This window comes from Microtus oregoni, unplaced genomic scaffold (assembly GCF_018167655.1).
Source record: "Microtus oregoni isolate MIOR12 unplaced genomic scaffold, Mior012 000184F_ref0000333, whole genome shotgun sequence".
NCBI lineage: Eukaryota > Metazoa > Chordata > Mammalia > Rodentia > Cricetidae > Microtus > Microtus oregoni.
The window spans coordinates 537,454-556,212 of NW_024544842.1; the positions used below are offsets into that span (position 1 = coordinate 537,454).

General features: G+C 49.4%; 1 pseudogene; it reads right to left on the reverse strand.

Annotated features, from left to right (window-relative positions):
- Positions 1 to 14,240: 14,240 nt before the first annotated feature.
- On the reverse strand, positions 14,241 to 15,869 carry LOC121445399 (annotated as a pseudogene).
- Positions 15,870 to 18,759: the final 2,890 nt, after the last annotated feature.

Below are 18,759 nucleotides of genomic sequence, written 5' to 3' on the forward strand. Positions count from 1 at the left end.
GCCAGGAACTGTTGTCGAGTTTGGCCAGGACAATGTTAGTCCTTGGGCATCCACTGGTGCCCCCAATTATGCCCACCCCCACTGAAGTCCCAGAAGAAATGGCAGTGTGATGTTCAGCATCTCTTGAAGGCCTGGGGTGTGTTCCTGGCTTCAGAACTTCTCTATTTCCTCAATTCTCAGTGAAACAAAACTGGGACTTGACAATGCTTGTTAATTCACATCTTCCCCAAATACACACTTTTCTATATACAAGGCACAGTCTTTTTTTTTTCTTTTCTTTTTTTTTACAAGGCACAGTCTTAAGCACCATGCTTCAAGCCAAGCCCCCAGACTTTTTCCTACGTTCCTGGACCATGACACCAGCCTCACTGACCTGAGGGCAGCATAGACCCCATGGAGGACAGTGCCCAAAGGGTCCAGGAGACCTTGGAGGCTGCTCTTGATGCATCTGTCCCATCCTGATGCCGTGGTGGTCCTTGGCTGATGGCCTTGGGTGACCGTTATATTTGCTATTCTGCAATTGGGGGTTCTTTCTTTTCTGTATCAGGCCCAAGGATACCCAGCTATTCCTGGCAAAAGCAGCCACTGGGTAGAGGATGTTCTTCCACACTATACTGGCAGTGACTGTGCCGAGGTTCTATAAGCTGAACTGTGGGGGTCACTTCGAGTTGGGGCAAATGAGAGTTTAACCCAACAAGCATGTAGCATGTTCCCAACCAGTCCCCAAATGGAAAACACCCTATGACCAGTTTCCTGAACCACAGTTGTCTAACCATCTCTGCAGCCTTGGAACCGCTGAGATGTGGGGAGAGGGGGACCCTCTCTCCTGATGTCTGTCATCTGAGGGAATGAGGAAGTTGATTACTCAGATATTCAGCTTCTATCCCTCCCCATTCACAGGTAGTAACTCCAGTGCTAGATAAGCATTCTGAGTGTCTCAACTACCAGTGCACGGCTGTCTTAGTCAATATTCCATTGCTGTGAAGAGACACCATGACCAAGGCAACTCCTATAAAAGAAGGACTTTAATTGAGGGCTTGCTTACAATGTCAGAGGTTTAGTTCATTGTTAGCATGGAAGGAAGCATGGTGGCACCAGGCAGAAATGGTGGTAGAAAAGTAGCTGAGAGCTATGTCCTAATCACCTAGCTGGCAGAGAGAGAGAGAGAGAGAGAGAGAGAGAGAGAGAGAGAGAGAGGAAGAAGGACACTTAAAAGAAATCCCACACTAGCTCAGAATTGAGAATAATAGATGGTTATTTATTTAGGGTTAGACTCACAGATCACAATCCTCTGCTGGAACAGGGAACAGCAACCGAATCCCGCAGCCGGAAAAGAGGCCGGACACATGCTTTACATGATCATATATAGTATAAGAGGCCATGCCCAAGTGGGTGGGTAACTTAAAGGCCACTGGTGGTAGGAATTCCTACAGCAGAGAGACAGACTCTAGGCTTAGCATGGGATTTTGAAACTTCAAAGCACATGCCAAATGACACACCTCTTCCAACAAGGCCACACCTTCCAATCCTTTAAAATTTAAAATCTCTGGTGACCAAGCATTCATACATATAAGCCTATGAAACCAATCACAGTGGTCTTGCATGAATGGTTTAAATTTGTGGGCAGTGATTTCTTCACATTTTAAGTAAGGACAATAAAGGTGAGAATCCTGCCAGAGGAGTAGTCTTCTTACACAGCCAGCATCAAGAGAGGTACCCCTGGCGTTCAGTGTTGATTGATGGTTCCAGAGGTAGAAAATCTCAGTTTTCTCAGCTATCAGAGGACAAGGCTTTCCTGCATCAGTGCCAGCTTCTTGTCTCCTTCCTCAGCCTACAGGCCAACCCGACAGAGACAATTCCTCAGTTAAGATTTTTCTTCCCAGAGATGCCTAGGTTTGTGTCAAGTTGACAAAAAATAACCAGTACACCAACAAATAAACAAAAATGACACAGGGATAGAAAAGAGAAACAAAGCAATGGCACACAGGCCTGGTTCCTTTAAGTGTTGTTAAGTTAGTAAACATTTATCCAGACCACTAGGGTAGACTATAAATGCCAGTATCAGGAAAGAGAGAAGTGGTGCCATTGTGGACTCTTCAGACATCCAACAGACACGAAGTCCTAAAAAATATTTCTACCCATAAATCTAAAATATACCAATTATCAAGTTACATCCTGGAAGAAGCAGGTAGCCAAGGAATGTCTGCAAACACCAGAGAAACTGAACTTTAAGTACAGGACCCCTCATGAGGGTTTCACTGATGAATTCTACTGGACACATACAAAGGAAGTGATGCTAATCTACAGAACTTCCAGGGTTTTCTAAACCTCAATTCACACGGCAAGACAGAGGCAGATGGGGGTCCAGAAGGAAGTGTACGTATATAATGGATCTATTATCTTCACAGTGGTAACGCCACCTCTGACATACCAAAATCTGTCAAACCACAGCTTCTGAGTACCTGTAGCCCATCATCTGTCATGGCACCCAGCTGTGGAAGCCAAGAAAGGTGGGCCCATTTCCACCTTGTCTGAAGGTCAGAGAGTTTGAGGGTTGCTCAACACGGCTGGCGAGCTAGTAGTCCCAACTCAGGAGTGACATTAGTTCTTTTAACATTAAAATAACTCATTCAAGTAGGTCCTAGCCATCCTGACAGGTGGTCAGAATATGTAAATGTCCTTTTTTCTCCTTCTTTTGTAACTCTGAGGTCACCTGGGGAGGGGCAGCCTTCAGCATAGGAGATCTAGAGCAGCTTCACCACCTAGACCACAGATGCTAATGATTTGATGTCTCAGAATGATAGAGCCATTGACTGTGTGAGTTATCTTTTGTATCATGTTAATAAAGTCTTTTGTTACCTTCTCCCCTCCCTCCCCTCACTCTCCCTCCTACACCCAGGTTACATGGGGTATAAAAGCTGTGAAAAATAACAACGGTGATTTCAGGATTTCAGTAATCACTGGAATACCCTCCCAGTTTTATTCTATGTTTTCTGTCTTATTATTTTTATGTGTCTTCATGTTCTTTACTTATATTTCTAAAATTCCCATGCCCCTTCCCTGGTAAGAGATGATTTTGTCGAGGCAGGTCCTCAATACCTTACAAAGTTGATTTTGAAACCCTGGAGTGATTGATTGTGAGGCACTAGTCACTACTCTGTGCATAAGGCTCAGGGGTCCAGACAGGAGGATGGCAGCATGTGCTATAATCAATATGTATCAAGCCAGGTCCTGCTGCTCAGAGAGGCTCCTGCCATACACCAAGGGCACCTCCCTCCCCTACTGCTACAAGCTTCAAAGTAAACCCAAGATTAAGAAAAGGGAACAGGGAAACCCAGGGTGGTGAGGCTGACAGCATTTGAACAGAGATCACAAAAGTTGGCACAATGACAGTTCTCACAACACTCTGCTCACTTTAACCTCAATTCAATCTTCCCATGAGGTTACTTCCCCCCTTCAAGAAAGGGGTATCGTGAAAGAGGATACCGAGTTTGTGAGAGAGAGAGAAAGAAATGAGCCACCTGAGCTCTCTGGTTCTTATCTCATCTGTGACTTTTCACAGGGGGCCCAACCTAAGACCCATCTCTGTTGGGAGCTGTGAACCCCCAGAACCTGAATTTCTTGTAAACAACTTGTTTTCCTCTGCTCTGAGACAGCTTGTAGCTGCTCTGAGCACGAGATCCTCAGGCGTTCCTGATGGCAGGAGAGTGGTTTCTGGTGGGTTTGGCTGGGGCATGGCTATCAGTTAAGGATCCCTATATAAGCTGCCCCTGTACAATAAAGGGGGTATTTTCTGTTTCAAGAATGACTCGTGTCTCTGTCTGTAAGTCTTTGTGTGTTTCAATCTCCAGCCCCTTGCCCAGTTCACGAATTGTATAGTAGCACATAGAGCGCAGACAAGCATGGTGCGCCACGCATCTCCAGTTACCTGAATCCAGTTCCTCCTGGTCTTCAGATTCTGGAATTGAGAAGGTAATAAGCAGAACAGGGTTCTGCAAACAGCCAGGATGGCTCATGAGAGGAGAACCAAGAAACCACAAAAGCTCCAGCCCCAAACCACTGATATATGCATGCTGAGTTCATGATATAGCGGGAGCAGAGAGAACATCGTCACCAAGATGAAAATTCTTCGGGCTGAGGAATTCTCCCTCCCTCCCTCATCATCTTCCCTATGACTGTGTGGCCAATTCTTTCATACAGCAGGTCCTAGGGGGTTTTGCACTAGGCCTTCACTGCTCAAGTTAGAGCATGGGGTGAGGGTTCCTTGCCTTTCCACTGACCACTGGGCCTGAGGCATCCTAAGGAGTGGTTCTTCCTCTCATACACCCTTGTAGGGTTAGCTGAACCTTCTGATTAATGTGCCTGGCCTAGATCTTCAGGGTCTGCCTTTGTAGAACTTTTGAGGTCCACCCTTACCTGTTTGGGCTGCAGCAAGCACCCTCATCCCAGAGGACAGAGATGAGGTTCAGCTGCCAAAAGAAATAAGGAGGGGGCTCCCATCCTAGTTTTCTCCCTAGAGCTCCATCAGGGCTTAGCGTGTTCACAGACCAGGAAGTGAACCATCTGATCGCTCACTGTCCCTTATCCAGCCGGCCTCTTAGGAAACCTTAATGGACTTCCTTGGTCTTTCCTAAGCTCCTCCCTGGGAGTCAAAAGAAAAGAGCTTGTTCCTGAGATCCAAATGCCTACCTTTCCTTTGACCCACCTCCTCCCACCCCTACTCTATTATTTCCCACACTTCTACCCTTTCTCAGACACTAACCCCTTCCTCCTACCTTCTCTTTCTCCTATTGCTTTTTTTGTTTTGTGTTGTTTTTTTGTTTTTTTGAGACAGGGTTTCTCTGTAACTTTGGAGCCTGTCCTGGAACTCGCTCTTGTAGACCAGGCCTCGAACTCACAGAGATCTGCCTGCCTCTGCCTCCCGAGTGCTGGGATTAAAGCGTGCACCACCACCATCCAGCTTCTCCTATTGCTTTTTACTTTTCCACCCTGCCTTTCCCTTCTCTCTACCTTATGGCCCTCCATCCCCAGCCCTGCTCCCTGATGTGGGCATGATGGTAAGGCACTACTCTTCCTCACCAGATTGGTTCCTATGTGCTCAATCGTAAGATGCCAGGGCTTGCATGGTCTGGTCAGCTGAGCCCTGACTGGTTTGTGGGGAGGAGCTGGTAGCAGCGGCCAGGAACCAAAGAGGAATATTCGTACTCTCCCCTCATCTTGTGGTCAGGGTCATAAGAGGAGTTCGTAGCTTTATTCATCTATGTGGTTCTTTTGTGGACACAGAGGGCCACCGCTTCTAAGAGCAGCTACAAAGAGGAAGAGGAAGGTCTTTTTCTGGTCTTCAGCAAGGTTGTCCTCTATCCACAGCCCTCAACCCAAGTCAAAAGTGAGGCAGTGGGAACTTACAGATCACAAGTGCCAAGGCAGGGGATAGTCAGCTAATCCAGGCTCCTTTAAGTCCTGTGGGAGCTCTGGGAGAAGTGAGGCCTGTCATACCCTGGACCACCGGTCATTCAGGATATTCGTGCCCCAGCAAGCATCCAATAGTTCATTGGTACCCTCTTACCAGAGTTCTGGCTGGAGTTTTTTCCACCTGTTTTGACCTTTCAGTGGGGCAACCTTTCCCACCTGAAATTCTGTCAAAGCTCCTCAGGTTTGGAAAACCCAGGCCTTACGGGTTTGAGCAGTAGGCCTGCATTCTCCTCAATGATGACAATCAATCTGGCCTTACATCCCTCTGAACAAGTTGCCACACTGTTCCCCTGCGTGCAGCCTAGGTTTCTCAGGGGTATGTCTAGGTTAGTCCCCTGTAGCTCCAAAACCACTGTCTAGTATAAAAGCTTTGAGAGCAAGACTGAGATCTTAGAGGACTTCATACAGTCCTCGGGGAACATCAGCCTCAGGTGTCACGGTTCATGTGGTAACTGAGACCCAGACCCTGTCTGGACTCCATGCAAGATCAGAAGGTGGAATCTGGGGACAGAGGCTGAAACCTACATAGAGCCCTGCCAGTGTGGGCTGCAGGCAGAGGCCAAGGTCTCTTTGACCAATCTGTGCCTGAATCCAAGAAGAACCAGTCGGAGGAGGAACCAGACTTAAAGATTAAGCATGGTGGGGCATGCTTTAATCTCAGGGAAATGGACCCCTGAGAGATTTCCTAGATAGCCATTGCCTACCTCACTGCCTAAGGCCTGATATGGGCAGGAAGGGAAACACCTGTTTATAGCCTAGACCACATCTTATCACTCTAAAAGGTGGAACCAGATGAGTGACCACCACCGAGCCTGACACTTCAAAGCTGTTTTATCCCCTGCTGAGAACTTACTCTGTGCACTGAGCACTGTGAACACCCACCACTCTTATTAACCCCAGCACGGCAGCTAGGTGGGTGGCCGGACAGAGGTGCACAGTGGTCCTGTGTCTCAGGCTCAGCAGCAGCATTTGGTAGGCGACCAGGGTCCTAACACTAGTTACCTACAATAGCGGGTATGCCCCTGGTGTTTTCATGCCACCTCTAGTTCCTTCATTGCTCTTGGGTTTAGTAAAGTTGCTTTGGGGACTTTTTAGTTCAGTTGGGCAGGTCCAAAAGAAGGAAGCCTTTGGTTGTCTAGCTCTCAGGAGAAGGGGGGGACCCTAATAGTAGCATGCTACCCTAAACTTCTCTGGACCCTTATTATGAGTGCCCCTTCCTTCACACCTACCCAGTACCTCCTCTTTCCTAGTATCTAGAGAAGCAATAGAGCCAAAACAAGAAAATAAAGATCAAAACAGGAGCCAAAGAGAAGAAGCAGGTCTAACATTAACACTTGAATAATAACCTAGGTTGATGGTCCAAAAGCCATACATCATGTCTATTGGTGCTGAGTGTCCATTTCTACCTAGAAATTGCTTAGAAGTGATCACAGATTCCAAATGTCTATCCAACCCCTGACATTTTGCCTCTAAGATCCTTGGAGTGGGCAGAGTCAGTGCACTGGGGAGATTGTTCCAATACACCTGTATCTCTTCCCCAAGAGCATACTGAGGACTACTCTTCCCAAATCTCTCATACCTCCTCAGCACATCCAAAATCTTTCCTCTTTACCTTTATCTTCCCCAGCCCCAGCCCTGGAAGAGAGGATTCTTGCTCCCAAATCCTGGCCTATTACTATCCATTGTTCCCCATTTCACTTGCCAGGGTTTTCTTGGGGTCCCTCGAATCTGCTCTTAGGCCTCCTCTAAGCTATAGACTTAAATCTGTTCATGACACCCTAGTGGCCTCAACTCTCTCCACTCTTCAGATCTATCTATTCACCCCCACAACTCCACACAGGGCACTATGCCTGCTGGTAGCAAGATGGACATTGGAAAGAAGGAAGTCCTTCATTTACGCAGGGAGCAGAACTTAGAGAATTACGTTAGAAGGTTAACTGGTTAGCTACACTGGGCCAGCAGAAAATGGAACCTCAGATGGATGACAAGAAGTACCACCAAGGATATGTCAGGATGAGCTCTGCTAGACAGAAAGGCCCCAGAAGGGAGGGAAAGTGAAGCCAAGTGAGGAAAGAGAAACTGCTGAGCAGTGTGGCTACAATGGGTGTGAATACACAGACTCTGTCTACTTAGTGAGGGACAGTGAGCTGAGACAGGGCGCCCAAGGCCTCAGTAAATGTCACTGTATTCTCTCCACATAGACATACACACACAGGTATGCAAGTAGAAATCAGCACACGTACACACACACAGTCACACTCAAATACCAATATGCCTCTGGGTATTCCACCATAGTTTGGCACAGATATCCCATTTCTTTGTCTTCTTCTCCCAGCCTACAGCTCCACAACCCCAATACGACTCTCACATGGAGACTTGGAATTCTTTTTTGTTGTTGTTAATTTTGGATGTTAGCCATTTTTTTTTTCATCTTTCCTCTGATTAAACTGATGACTGCAAAGTATGTGACTCGCAAGCAGAATTCTGAAGGTGAGATTCCAGAGCTCCGGCCACGATGACCTTATCACCCAATACCTACCTACTCGGAGCTATTTTTATAAATCATTGCCTTCCCTGGTAACAGTGCACAATGGCCCACTGTTGATACTGGATTCCTCACGTTCTTCAACATCCTTCTTTCTGCTCCCACACAGGAGTACAGAGCCACCCCTACCCCCAACTCCTCACCTCCAGCATCCTCGCTAGTCTGGGCCATGTGTGCCCTGGAAAGCCCTGCCTTGAATCATGTCCTCTCACAGACCATCCATCCAAAACAACATGGTCCTCGGAGCCACATCCTCCCTAAGACCACATCCTCTCCACAGGGCCACATCGTTTTTTGAAGACTACATCCTCCCCACAGATTTGCATACCCAATCTCTGCCATGGCTACTTAACAACCTCCCATTATCGCTTGTATGCCTCCTCCTGCTTGGTGGACACTCACCTTTCAAGTCCCAGGAGTGCTAGCCAGACTCAGGGCACTTCCAAACATTCAGGACCTAAGTACCCATTGTGTACCAGGGCAATACCTCACTATAGGAACTAAGACTGTATTGCCTTCAGGACTGAAAACCTCTTTGGGAGAGTTCTATCCCAGATGCTCCGGTGGAAAGGCCGAAAGAAGGGCTCTCGGACTCCTCCCAGAAGACCAGAAGACCAGAAAAGCCCAAGAATGGCTGCCTGGTCCTTATACAGAACCCAGAGCTATGCCAAGTCTCTCTCTCTCTCTGGAAAACTCCAAGACTCTGCTCACATACTCATCCTACACACAGAGATTTGCAGCCCCATAAACCCTGGTCCCTGTACCTAAAATAACCCGTCTTCCACCCATAATGATTGGTTTAGTGTGAGGAGTGAACTGAGACAAGCCACAGAGAGCAGGCCTTCCCTCGGCACTTTCCAAGAGATCGGTCAGCAAGGAGGATCCTCGTGTTTTATAAGGTCTTTTAGGACCCTAATTAGCACAGCATTAACTAGCACAAAACAGCATAGAAGAGGCGGACAAGGAAGTGGCAACAGCCAGGCTGGAAATCTAGCCATCACTAACTCCTACTGATACACTCACTCTAGGAGCTGCTGTCCCCAAATTTACCCTGCAGAAAGACATGCGATCTGGCTGGGATCAGTTCCCACCACGCCTCAGTGGCAGCCACAGCTGCAGCTATAGCACTAATGAGGACTTCCTACCCCAACCTGTTGGACCAAAGCATCTCTAAACCCGGGCAAGTTCCCCTAGGCAATGCAGTGCAGAAGTCCTTCCTGGACGCTGGCCTTGGTTCCAGGCTCTCCCAGCAGCCAGCCTTCCTTCTTTCACAGTCCTGGGAGTTCCATACAAGTCCTCCCCAGCTGAGAAAGCACTCGAGAGCCTCATTTTGTGGGCAAAAGCTCATGCCATGGTAAACTTGTCACCACCGACTCAGAGACCTACAGCACAGGCATGTTGTTACGGGTCACTAGGAGTCAGAAGTAGGAACAAAGTCACAGTAGTCTGAACTCACGGTAATACAGACCTGATTCCTGGATCCCGATTCTTTCCCTGTTCTGGCTTCTGGAAGTACGTAAAGGCTCACAACTTTCTATCTTCCACTTGACAGAGCCCTGTGCTTGTACTAGGGCCACTAGAGGATCGAGAATAATCCCCTTCCTTGTGGACAGCTACAACTAACTGTCCTTTGCGTGCCAGGCCCAGGGTCAGGACAGGACTTCGGGGCCCTGTAAATGGAGGACAAGATTCAGAATAGAGGAGGAAACACAACCGCTAACCACTATGAAACAAAGAAATAGCAATTGCTTTTTGGAAACTCAAGTACTGATCTCAGAGCAGCAAGCAGACGAATCACTAAAAATCTAAAGAAGGCCTGTGTGCTCTCTTCCCTGGCCACTTCACATCTGTGTCCCCGAAGAAACCCATAAACAGAGGGTTAGGGAAGCAAAGCCAGTGACCACAGGTTAGCTAGAGACTAGCTACAGGGAGATGAGTGTCATCATGAGACAGACACTGGCACAATCCTGATGAACATGAAGCATGGAAGCATTTGTCTCTCCTCTTCTACGCTTTTTAATATTTAAAAAATGGTCTCAATAGCATTAATTTTATAATCATGGTGTTGGGGGAAGGTCCTAACTGCATTAAGACATCATGGCCTCACTAAGAGATTCTGAGTGGGAAATGCCCACCACACATTCCAGACCCACTTCAAAGTCTCTGCTCTGACCTAGAACACTCAGAACCTTCCAGAAGTAGGATTCATGGGTCATGGGTCAAGAACGACTCAAGCTTTTGGATACTTACCACACAACATAACTGCAGGAGTCAAGGTTTAAACCCAGGTGGCAATACTAGCAGAAGGAAGTTGGAGGCCAGAGGCATGTCTTTGCAGCGCTGGTAGACGGTGGAAACCTCTAGAAGGTGGAGTACTGGGGTAGGGCGGGAGCACCAAAGGCAGAAGCCAGGTCAGTCTGACTTGTAAGGTCAGCATTGGTATGGCCACAGCAGGTGACCTGCAGGCAGATCTGTTAGTCTGAGGCTCCAGGTTGCTGAGGCAAGCACAGCATTCCTTGTCTCTACCACAGAGGCATCACATCGGGCCACGCTTCCTGAGATAAAAACGTGATGACCAATGCTTGTGATCAATTTTAAGAGACCAAAGGGATGTACATCTTCTTAGAAAGGCTGCTGATCTGCTGATCCCAGGCAGGCAGGCAGAAGGAATGTTGATCGTGCCTATAGAAGCTAGCTCACCTACCCCAGGACTGTAGCAGTGTGGAACCCCCTCAACATGTCAGGGACACCCACACAAACAGCTTGATAATACCCCCATTCTAGTGTTCCACAGGTTGGGTAGGGCCTGCTGTACTGCTGCAGCTTGTCCCATTCAGAATCCCAAGCAGGTACCAGAGCAGGAAATGAGACCCAGGACATTTCAGGAACTAGCCAGGGGGTGGGGTCGGGTGTGTGTGCGTGTGTGTGTGTGTGTGTGTGTGTGTGTGTGTGTGTAGTACAGAGGGTGAGGACGATGCAGAAGGAGAGTTTGCTTGTCTGCCAACGAGACATAGACAGCCACTGCTGTGCTCCTTGGGCATACAGCCAGTAGGAGGAGGCTTCACAAGCATTCACAGATGCTCCCACTTCCTTTCTCTAACATGAAGCCCCAGCAGGTAAGACTAGGGAGGGAAGGGGCTGCCTGTGCAGAGGAGAATGTCCCCATATCCTGAACTCGGCAAGTCACAGCTCCCAAAGAAGCTGGGCTCTCCCAGCATGCCCGAGGAACTAGAAAGTTTCACAGATTTCTCAGAACTTGACCAGGAGGCAACAACTCCAAGAACAGGGCCTGTGAACTGAGACATGGACAAAAGATGCAACCACACATTTAAAAGAGAAAAGGAAGTAGAAGAATCATGGTGTCTGGGCTTGGTACCTATAGCAGGATACAACATAAGGCACAGGAAAGGGAGCAGGACGAGGACAGGGGACAGCGCAGGGGGCAGGACTGGGAGAGTGCGGACCCCATACAGTAGAGGGGACAGTGCAAGCAAGGAACAGAGACTGTGCAGGTAAAAGGGACAAGGGTCAGTGGGAAGAAGGAACAAGCAGGAGAGAGGATGATGCAGGAGGGGACGGTGGAGGAGAAGGAATGAGTGCAGAGGCAGAGAAATAACAAAAAAGAAGGGACAGTGAAGGGACATGGGACAAAGAGGGAGGTGGGGGCAGTGCAGGAGCAGGAAACGGTGCAGGTGGCGGGAACAAGATAAAGAGAGACAAGGAGAGAGAAACCAGTTCAGGGGAGCGAACAGTTGGGGGCCGTGTATGGAACTAGAACAAGGGACGAGGGAGAAGGGAAGAGAAAAGGGATAAGGTATGAGGGGTCTGCATGTGGCAGTCGGAGATTGTGGAAGGAGGGGTTGGAATCAGGGGCTCCTTGGAAAGCCTCCGCTGACATGGCGCAATGAAGGTGAAGGGCCCCGTCCAGGAGCGTGAGGCCTCTCCCAGTCCACAGAGGGCGCACCACTGGCCCACTGCCGCCCATGTGTGCCGCCGGGGATCCACAGCATTTTACTTAATCCATTACAGGTAAAAAAGGTGAAATTTGGGGCATGGGTGGGCCGGGACTTGAGGTTCCTACATGGCTCCCCTTCAACCTCTGGATAGTCACAGAGTAGCATTCACCTAAACACCATGGTTCCCACCTAGTACCATGCCCTTTCCCCAGCTCTGTCCCAGTACCAAGCAGCCTAGGCCATGGAAATGTTCCCACAAGGAACTGGGTATCCACCTAGACATCCCTGTTACATGTAAGGGGTTATCTATAAGCGGTGTCAGCACCTCTCAGCCTCTTGGGCCCCTCCCCAGCTCCAGTCAAGGCTCTATCAAAGAGACCATTTTTTTTCACCTGTTGGGAAGCCCAGTTCTCTCATCTTGTGCAAAGGGCCTCACTCGCAGGTATGTCAAAAGCTGAGGCCATTCACTTGAATCTAGTAAGGCTGACCCCAATCTCCTGTAGAGACAGATGGTAGCCAACACACCATTCCTGTTCTGCAGCTTCCTGTGGGCCGAGAGGAGGAACTAGGAGGGGCTCGACTGGGCATGGCTTCTGTGTGACCTAGCCCTGCTAACATAAGGTATCATAATCACCAGGCACAGCAGGGCCCAGCCCATCACAAATTGCTGCTCACGCCCTCACCCATCGGCACCTGCTTCTTGTCATGACCTGCAGACCTATACCAGGTCAAGTTGAGCTGGCACACGCTAGCGTGGTGCACACCTACACTGGCACACCAGCCTGGTGCTCACTGGCCATATCAGTCTCTCCTTGGTCTGGCCTCAGAAACCGCAAGGGAAGAAGCACCTGGTGAATAAATAAAACAATTGGGTCTGTTTACCCTTGAGGGCCACAGCTGAGGGGGAGGGGATCCCCCAACATGCCTCAAGAACTGGGAAGGACCACTGAGTTCTCAGAACTTGCACAGGAGGCAGCAACTCCCAGGAACTGATGAGGTCCCAGCCAGGACTCTAGCAGGACAGGACCTGTGAGCTGGTACACAGAGGTGAGATGCAGCCCACGCCAAACTCCCTATACTGGAGTGAAATTTTTTTTTTTGTTTCTTTTTAAAGTGTGTGTGTGTGTGTGTGTGTGTGTGTGTGTGTGTGTGTGTGTTTCGTGCACATAAGTGCAGGTGCCTGTGGAGGCAGAAGAGGTTGCTATAACGACCACCCTGAGCTGGTGTTATAGACAATTGCCAGCCACCCAACATGAATGCTGGAACCAAACAGGTCCTTTGTAGGAGTAGCAAGTGCTCTTAACCACTGAGGATCTCTCCAGCCCCGAGGATGAGTATCCCTCCTCCAGATTTGATGTTCACTGTAGCCTCTGACTGTGACCTAGTTGAAAATGGAGTCATAATCATGTGAGGATGAGGTCATCAGGGTGGGCCCTAAACCGATGACCTGCATCCTCTGAAGACAGAAATTAGATGCAGAAACATACAAAGCAGTCCTGTGGCGGAAAGCAACACCAGAGTAAAATGGTCAAGGCCAAGGATGCCTGGAGTCACCAGAAGCTAAAATGCCCCTCCTGGAATCTCCAGTGGAAATGTGGTCCTGCTCATGCCCACTCTGGCTTCCAGGATTGTACAAATTAAAGCCTGATGTTTTAGCCTCAATTTGTGGAGATTTTTTTTTTTACCACAGAAAAAAACTCACACCCTCTGAAGAAACGTGGCCATTAAGTAGGCTAGGTCCCTTGGTATCCCAAGATTTGTTCTGTGCATTGGGGAAACCTAGAGTCAAAGGACAAGTACTGGAAAATGTGTGGACAGATGCAGAAGGTGGCCTGGTAGGAGCAGGGGAGGAGCATGTGCCTAAAGCTAGGCAGCACCATGCAGAATTGTCATGGGAGAAAGAGGTCTTGGGATAGCAGTGCCACAGCTGAGCAGAGAACCTTCAGTGCAGGGACCCATCTGATGGGATTAGATGGATACAGCAGTGTGCTCAGATCCGGTCTTGATTCTCTGGAATGGAAGAAGCCTACAGTCTAGGACAGTTCCCAACTGCAGAGATGGTCTTTAAAAATCAGGAACAAAATGAAAAGAAAATAAAAAAAGTATTTGTTCCATACATTTCTATCACAAGGATAACCAGGGTGAGTGGTAACCATGGAAACCCCCCAGCCATCACTGCGCACCAAACCTAGCTCCCACCAGCCCAAATGCAATGGCTGAAGTTAACTTTCTAAAAAACACCATTAAATGGGCACACCAAAGGCATCTTCAGACACAAGAGCTTGTTTGCTATGTACATTTCTTTTTTACAAAAAATAATAACTTAGTTTGAAGTTTACAGCATTTCCAATGGGTCAGGGCATCCTTGACTGAGACCCAATGGGTCAGAGCAGCATGTACCTCCCCAGCTTGAGCACCAGGCTGGGCCCATGCCACCACCCTGAAGACTCGCACCTGAGGACACAAACCGTGGCGTACCATTTCACCCTGCAGGTCACTCCATCTCGATCTCACATGGGTTTGTGCCCCTCTCCTCTGCATTCCTGTACATCCTTTGAAAGTCACTAAAGCGTGGGGCACACCCAAGCTGTGCCTCCCCAAAGTGCACATGTCCGGTGAAGAGGAATTCTCCATGCCCTGGCCGGACACCACACTCCAGCAGTGTCGTGACACGGCCCAGCCAGTGGCCACTGCCCTCGGGAGCTGGCTGGAAGACCCTGCTCTTCTGCCGGTGGAGCCTGCTCACCCCGCAGGGAGATGACGGAAGCTTGCTGCTCTGGCACATGCGTGACATCCTGGATGAAGCCTTGGACAACTGCAGAGGAAGGAGACAGAGGTCAGCAGATCTAAAGGGCACTGTCAACAATGGCAGGCACATATAGCACATGTCAACCTGGGCATGTCCTGGGCTATCAAAGATATTAGAATCTGGACCTGAACCCACTGTCAGCCTTTGGAAAGCTCAGTCCATGATACTGACAGTGTCGGACAAAGGTATTCCACTGAGCACCAGCTAAATACCACATGCTCTTCAGGTAAAAACAAAAAATGTAAGCAAAATGCTCCTCGGTTCTGGGTCCTATCAGGTTTCACAGCGCAGCTCACAGGACAAGAGTGATGTGAGGAGAAGGGACAGGGAATGACTTGTTTTGGGAGGTTGGTTAGGGCCTAGAAAGTAGAGAAACAAAGAGTCAAGATCCCACCCAGTGATAGTTCCTGGTTTTTGAATAAGAGTTTGAGTAGGGCCAGCTGGGCCTGAGCTTAGGGTAGCCACTATTATGGCAGCAGTTTAGCAAGGACCATGACCAAGAAGAGCACTGTGCAAACATCCCTGACCCCAGAAAGGTCTCCAAAACCCCAACCACCTGGACGCAGAATGGGCAGAGCTCTGAGCTAGGGCTGGCACAGGCACACACCAGACTGCTCTCTGAACTCTGTTCCCAGAGACAGAGAACTTCTGAAAAGTTACTGGGAACCTATGGACTCCCAGAGTCTCCAGGAGGTTGTGAGCTGGTTTGCACAATGAGAACACACTGACACACCTAGATTGCAAACCAAAGCTCTGCCAGCATGCATGGTGTGCAGACTTCGCTTAGTGCACACAGTGCACTGCTCCCTGTGAGTCCAGGGTGAGGCCAGGTTGGGCAGCTTCAGCACCACCCCCCAACACACACACACACACACACACACACACACACACACACGAATCATTGCTGACTGGGGAAAGCCCTCAGACCCTGGAAAGACAACTACAGGATAGACTTACCAAAGTCACTGGTACAGATGGCAAGGAGGACCTCAGTGTCACTGCATGGCCGGCACGGGGCTGGGGAGGAAAGAACAGGGTGGATGATACAACCCAGACAACGCTGGTTAGTCATCGACCCTCCCAAGCCCTGACACGGCAGAAGATAAAAGGCCTGCTTCCCTGCCCTACATCTGAGGACTTCGGTTAGAATGAGACAAAGTCAAGGTGAAACTTCTGACCACTCTAACTCTACCCTGAGGTGATCAGCAAAGCAGGAAGCACAAGAACAACTTCTCTCAAGCCAGACACCAATTCCAAGTGATCACTTGGTGGTCCTGGCTCATGCTGTAGCCAAAATAACATGAGCCCAGACAAAGGAGTCCCATGCCACTCCTGTGTTGAGATTGTTGATGTAGTTCCAAATAAGCAACAACTCTACTCATTTAAAAACAAAACAAAATTGTTATTAAATGACTATCACAATGCAAAATACCCCCAGCTGAACTAAAACCATGTGCCTATACCACCCAACCAAGGTACCCTCCCCCAGTTTCCACATCCACATCCTAAAATGACACAGGCATCCTACTGGAAAGCAGACTCCCTACGGCAGTATGATGCCCTCCTCCCCAGATCATAGCCCCAGTGGAGAATCTCACTCAGTCCATCTTCCCCAGGCATTTCCTACAAGAACCAAGGCTAAGAGTCTGCAAAGGGGGTGCTAATGTGAGTTGGGGGTGAATGGAGAAATCTGTCTGCTGTGGGTATGGAGTCTCGGGTTGGGGCCATCAGTTTAACCCTACCCTAGGCCTCACCCGAGATTTGGGACAAGTTACCTATCAAAGCCCATCAAACCGAGTCCTCCTCACAGAACTCGGGCTTGAAGCACTCAAAACCTGGGGTCTGACATCTTACAGAGAGCCCAGAGATACAGACACTTTTAGAATGAGCTACCCCACGGGTAGATTACTTACACAGCCCAGTTCTCCAGAGATAGCCCTCTCCTGCCCTTTGCACCACTTCCCTTGGTGTGGAACAGAAACTGTGGCTCAGCAGCTTTTCCACAGAGCACTCAGAGTGGATTCAGGAAGATGGAAGCTTGCTATTTGCTGTGAATTATGTCTCAAGACTTCGTGCTCTGTTTCCTGCTTGGGGCCAAGTTCTCCAAATAAACAGAAACCCTGAGGTATGAAATCTCAGTAGATAAATTTCCCTGGGGCCATTCCCTTGCAAAGACTTTGGGGCAGCCATTGTCTTAGGAGAGCTTGGTCCTGAAGAAACTCCTGCTATCCACACGCCTGGAGGCCACACAGCCTGACCCAGAGCGCTGGTGACTTGGCCCCAGGGGAACCAAGACAACACTCGTGTGGGCGGAGGGCAAGCAGACCAAGTGTTTCCAGGCCAACAGGAGTTCAGAGAAGCTTTATGAGGTTCTGAAAGAGTAAGCCTGCGACAGAGCCTTAGGGTTTACAGTGTCCCAGCCAAGCAGGGCTCTCTGTGGACCCTTGGGCTGGGTGTGTCTGGGGCCCTATCCTTTGGTCCTACCCCAGAAAGGGGGGCGGGGCGGGGTGCCTCCCAGCCTCAGCACTTGCTGACTCACCCACCCACTCACCTGCCAGCACTTTGGCTTCTATTTAGTTATCAGAAAAGGGAGAAGCCGCAGAACAAGTACAACCTGTTGGCATCAGCGTAGCCCATCAGAAAATCAAGCACTACCACCTCCACATGAGCTTTACAGCCCGGACACTTCGCCGAGGAGACCTGGATACAGCCAGACTCCTGGAAGCTGAGGTTTGCTGGTCCCTTGGATGTCCACCCTCAACCCTAGTTGGCTTGCAGCTCCTTTCCTTCCTGGAATATTTGCTGGGGTCATCATAGTCCCCAGCACTGGGGGTTACCTGACCACCAACTCTGAAGCTGCTGAGGTGTGTGGTTTCTGTAGCATCCTATTCATTCTCATACTAACTAGGAACCAGTGGTTCATACTGGTGTGGGCAGACATGGGTTGGTCTGATCTGGAGCACAGACAGGGCCTGAGCACAGGAGTACTCCTGCAGTACAGGAGACCTCAGTGCCTAACATTTTGGGCAACATTAGATTCAGAGTACAATGCTCTGTGAAGTACCCTGTTTGGCCCAGACCAGTGTCCACAGGCAGGTATTGACCCTGGTGACCAAGCCTATCTGAGGGTCCCCTTCAGGATAGAGGGCAGCAGAGGCTAGGGAAAGGGTTGAAAGTTGGAGGCAGGAGTCCCCAGAAGCTACCCTAAAACAACTCAGAGTTGAGAGTTGCCTAAGTTGAACCAGGGCAGCAACTTGCAGTGGAAAGGCACTGAGGGGCAGGGACCCTAGGCCTGGGGATGTAGCCTAAAACAAGTCCATGAGTTTTCCTTCTCTGTGAATCACAGGGCTCAGACCTCAGGTGCTAGCTTCAGAGAACATGTAGAAACCATCCATCCCCTTCAGTTGTGCTTGCCGTGGCTCACAGCTCCTTGCAGGAGATGCTCCTTTGTCAGGCTAGTCAGCCTGCAGACCTGTACCAGCCTCCACGAGCCGGTGCCATGAGCTAGCTAGCAGCCCACCTGGAGGCACCCCTGTTCTAATTCTGAGCTTCACTTTTGCAGAAACTCAAAGTGGATGACAAAGACCTCCACTTATTAAACGATCAAGTTCATAGCAGCTGTAAACTGTGCTGGCCGCAGACGCCGGCATCACATTTCCTGGGAGCCACTTTGGAAACCAGGCAGGAAAGTGCATCAAAGAAATCAAATGAGGATAAAGAAAAAGAATCTAAGGGAGCCTCCTGAGGACACCTGAAGAGTCAGGCGAGGGCTCAGTCTGGGTATAGCTGCCAAAAGCGGAGGAAAGCAGGGAGAGCAAACACAGGCAAGAATTGCTGGGTGCTAGAAAAGTCTGCAGACCTAAGGAGGACAGCCAGGACGACACGTACAGTTCCAAAGCAAAAATCTTTCAGGTCCCTAGTACACTTTGTGGCAGATGGTAGGTGCTGTGATTTAACAGGCGCAGAGCAGCAAGACT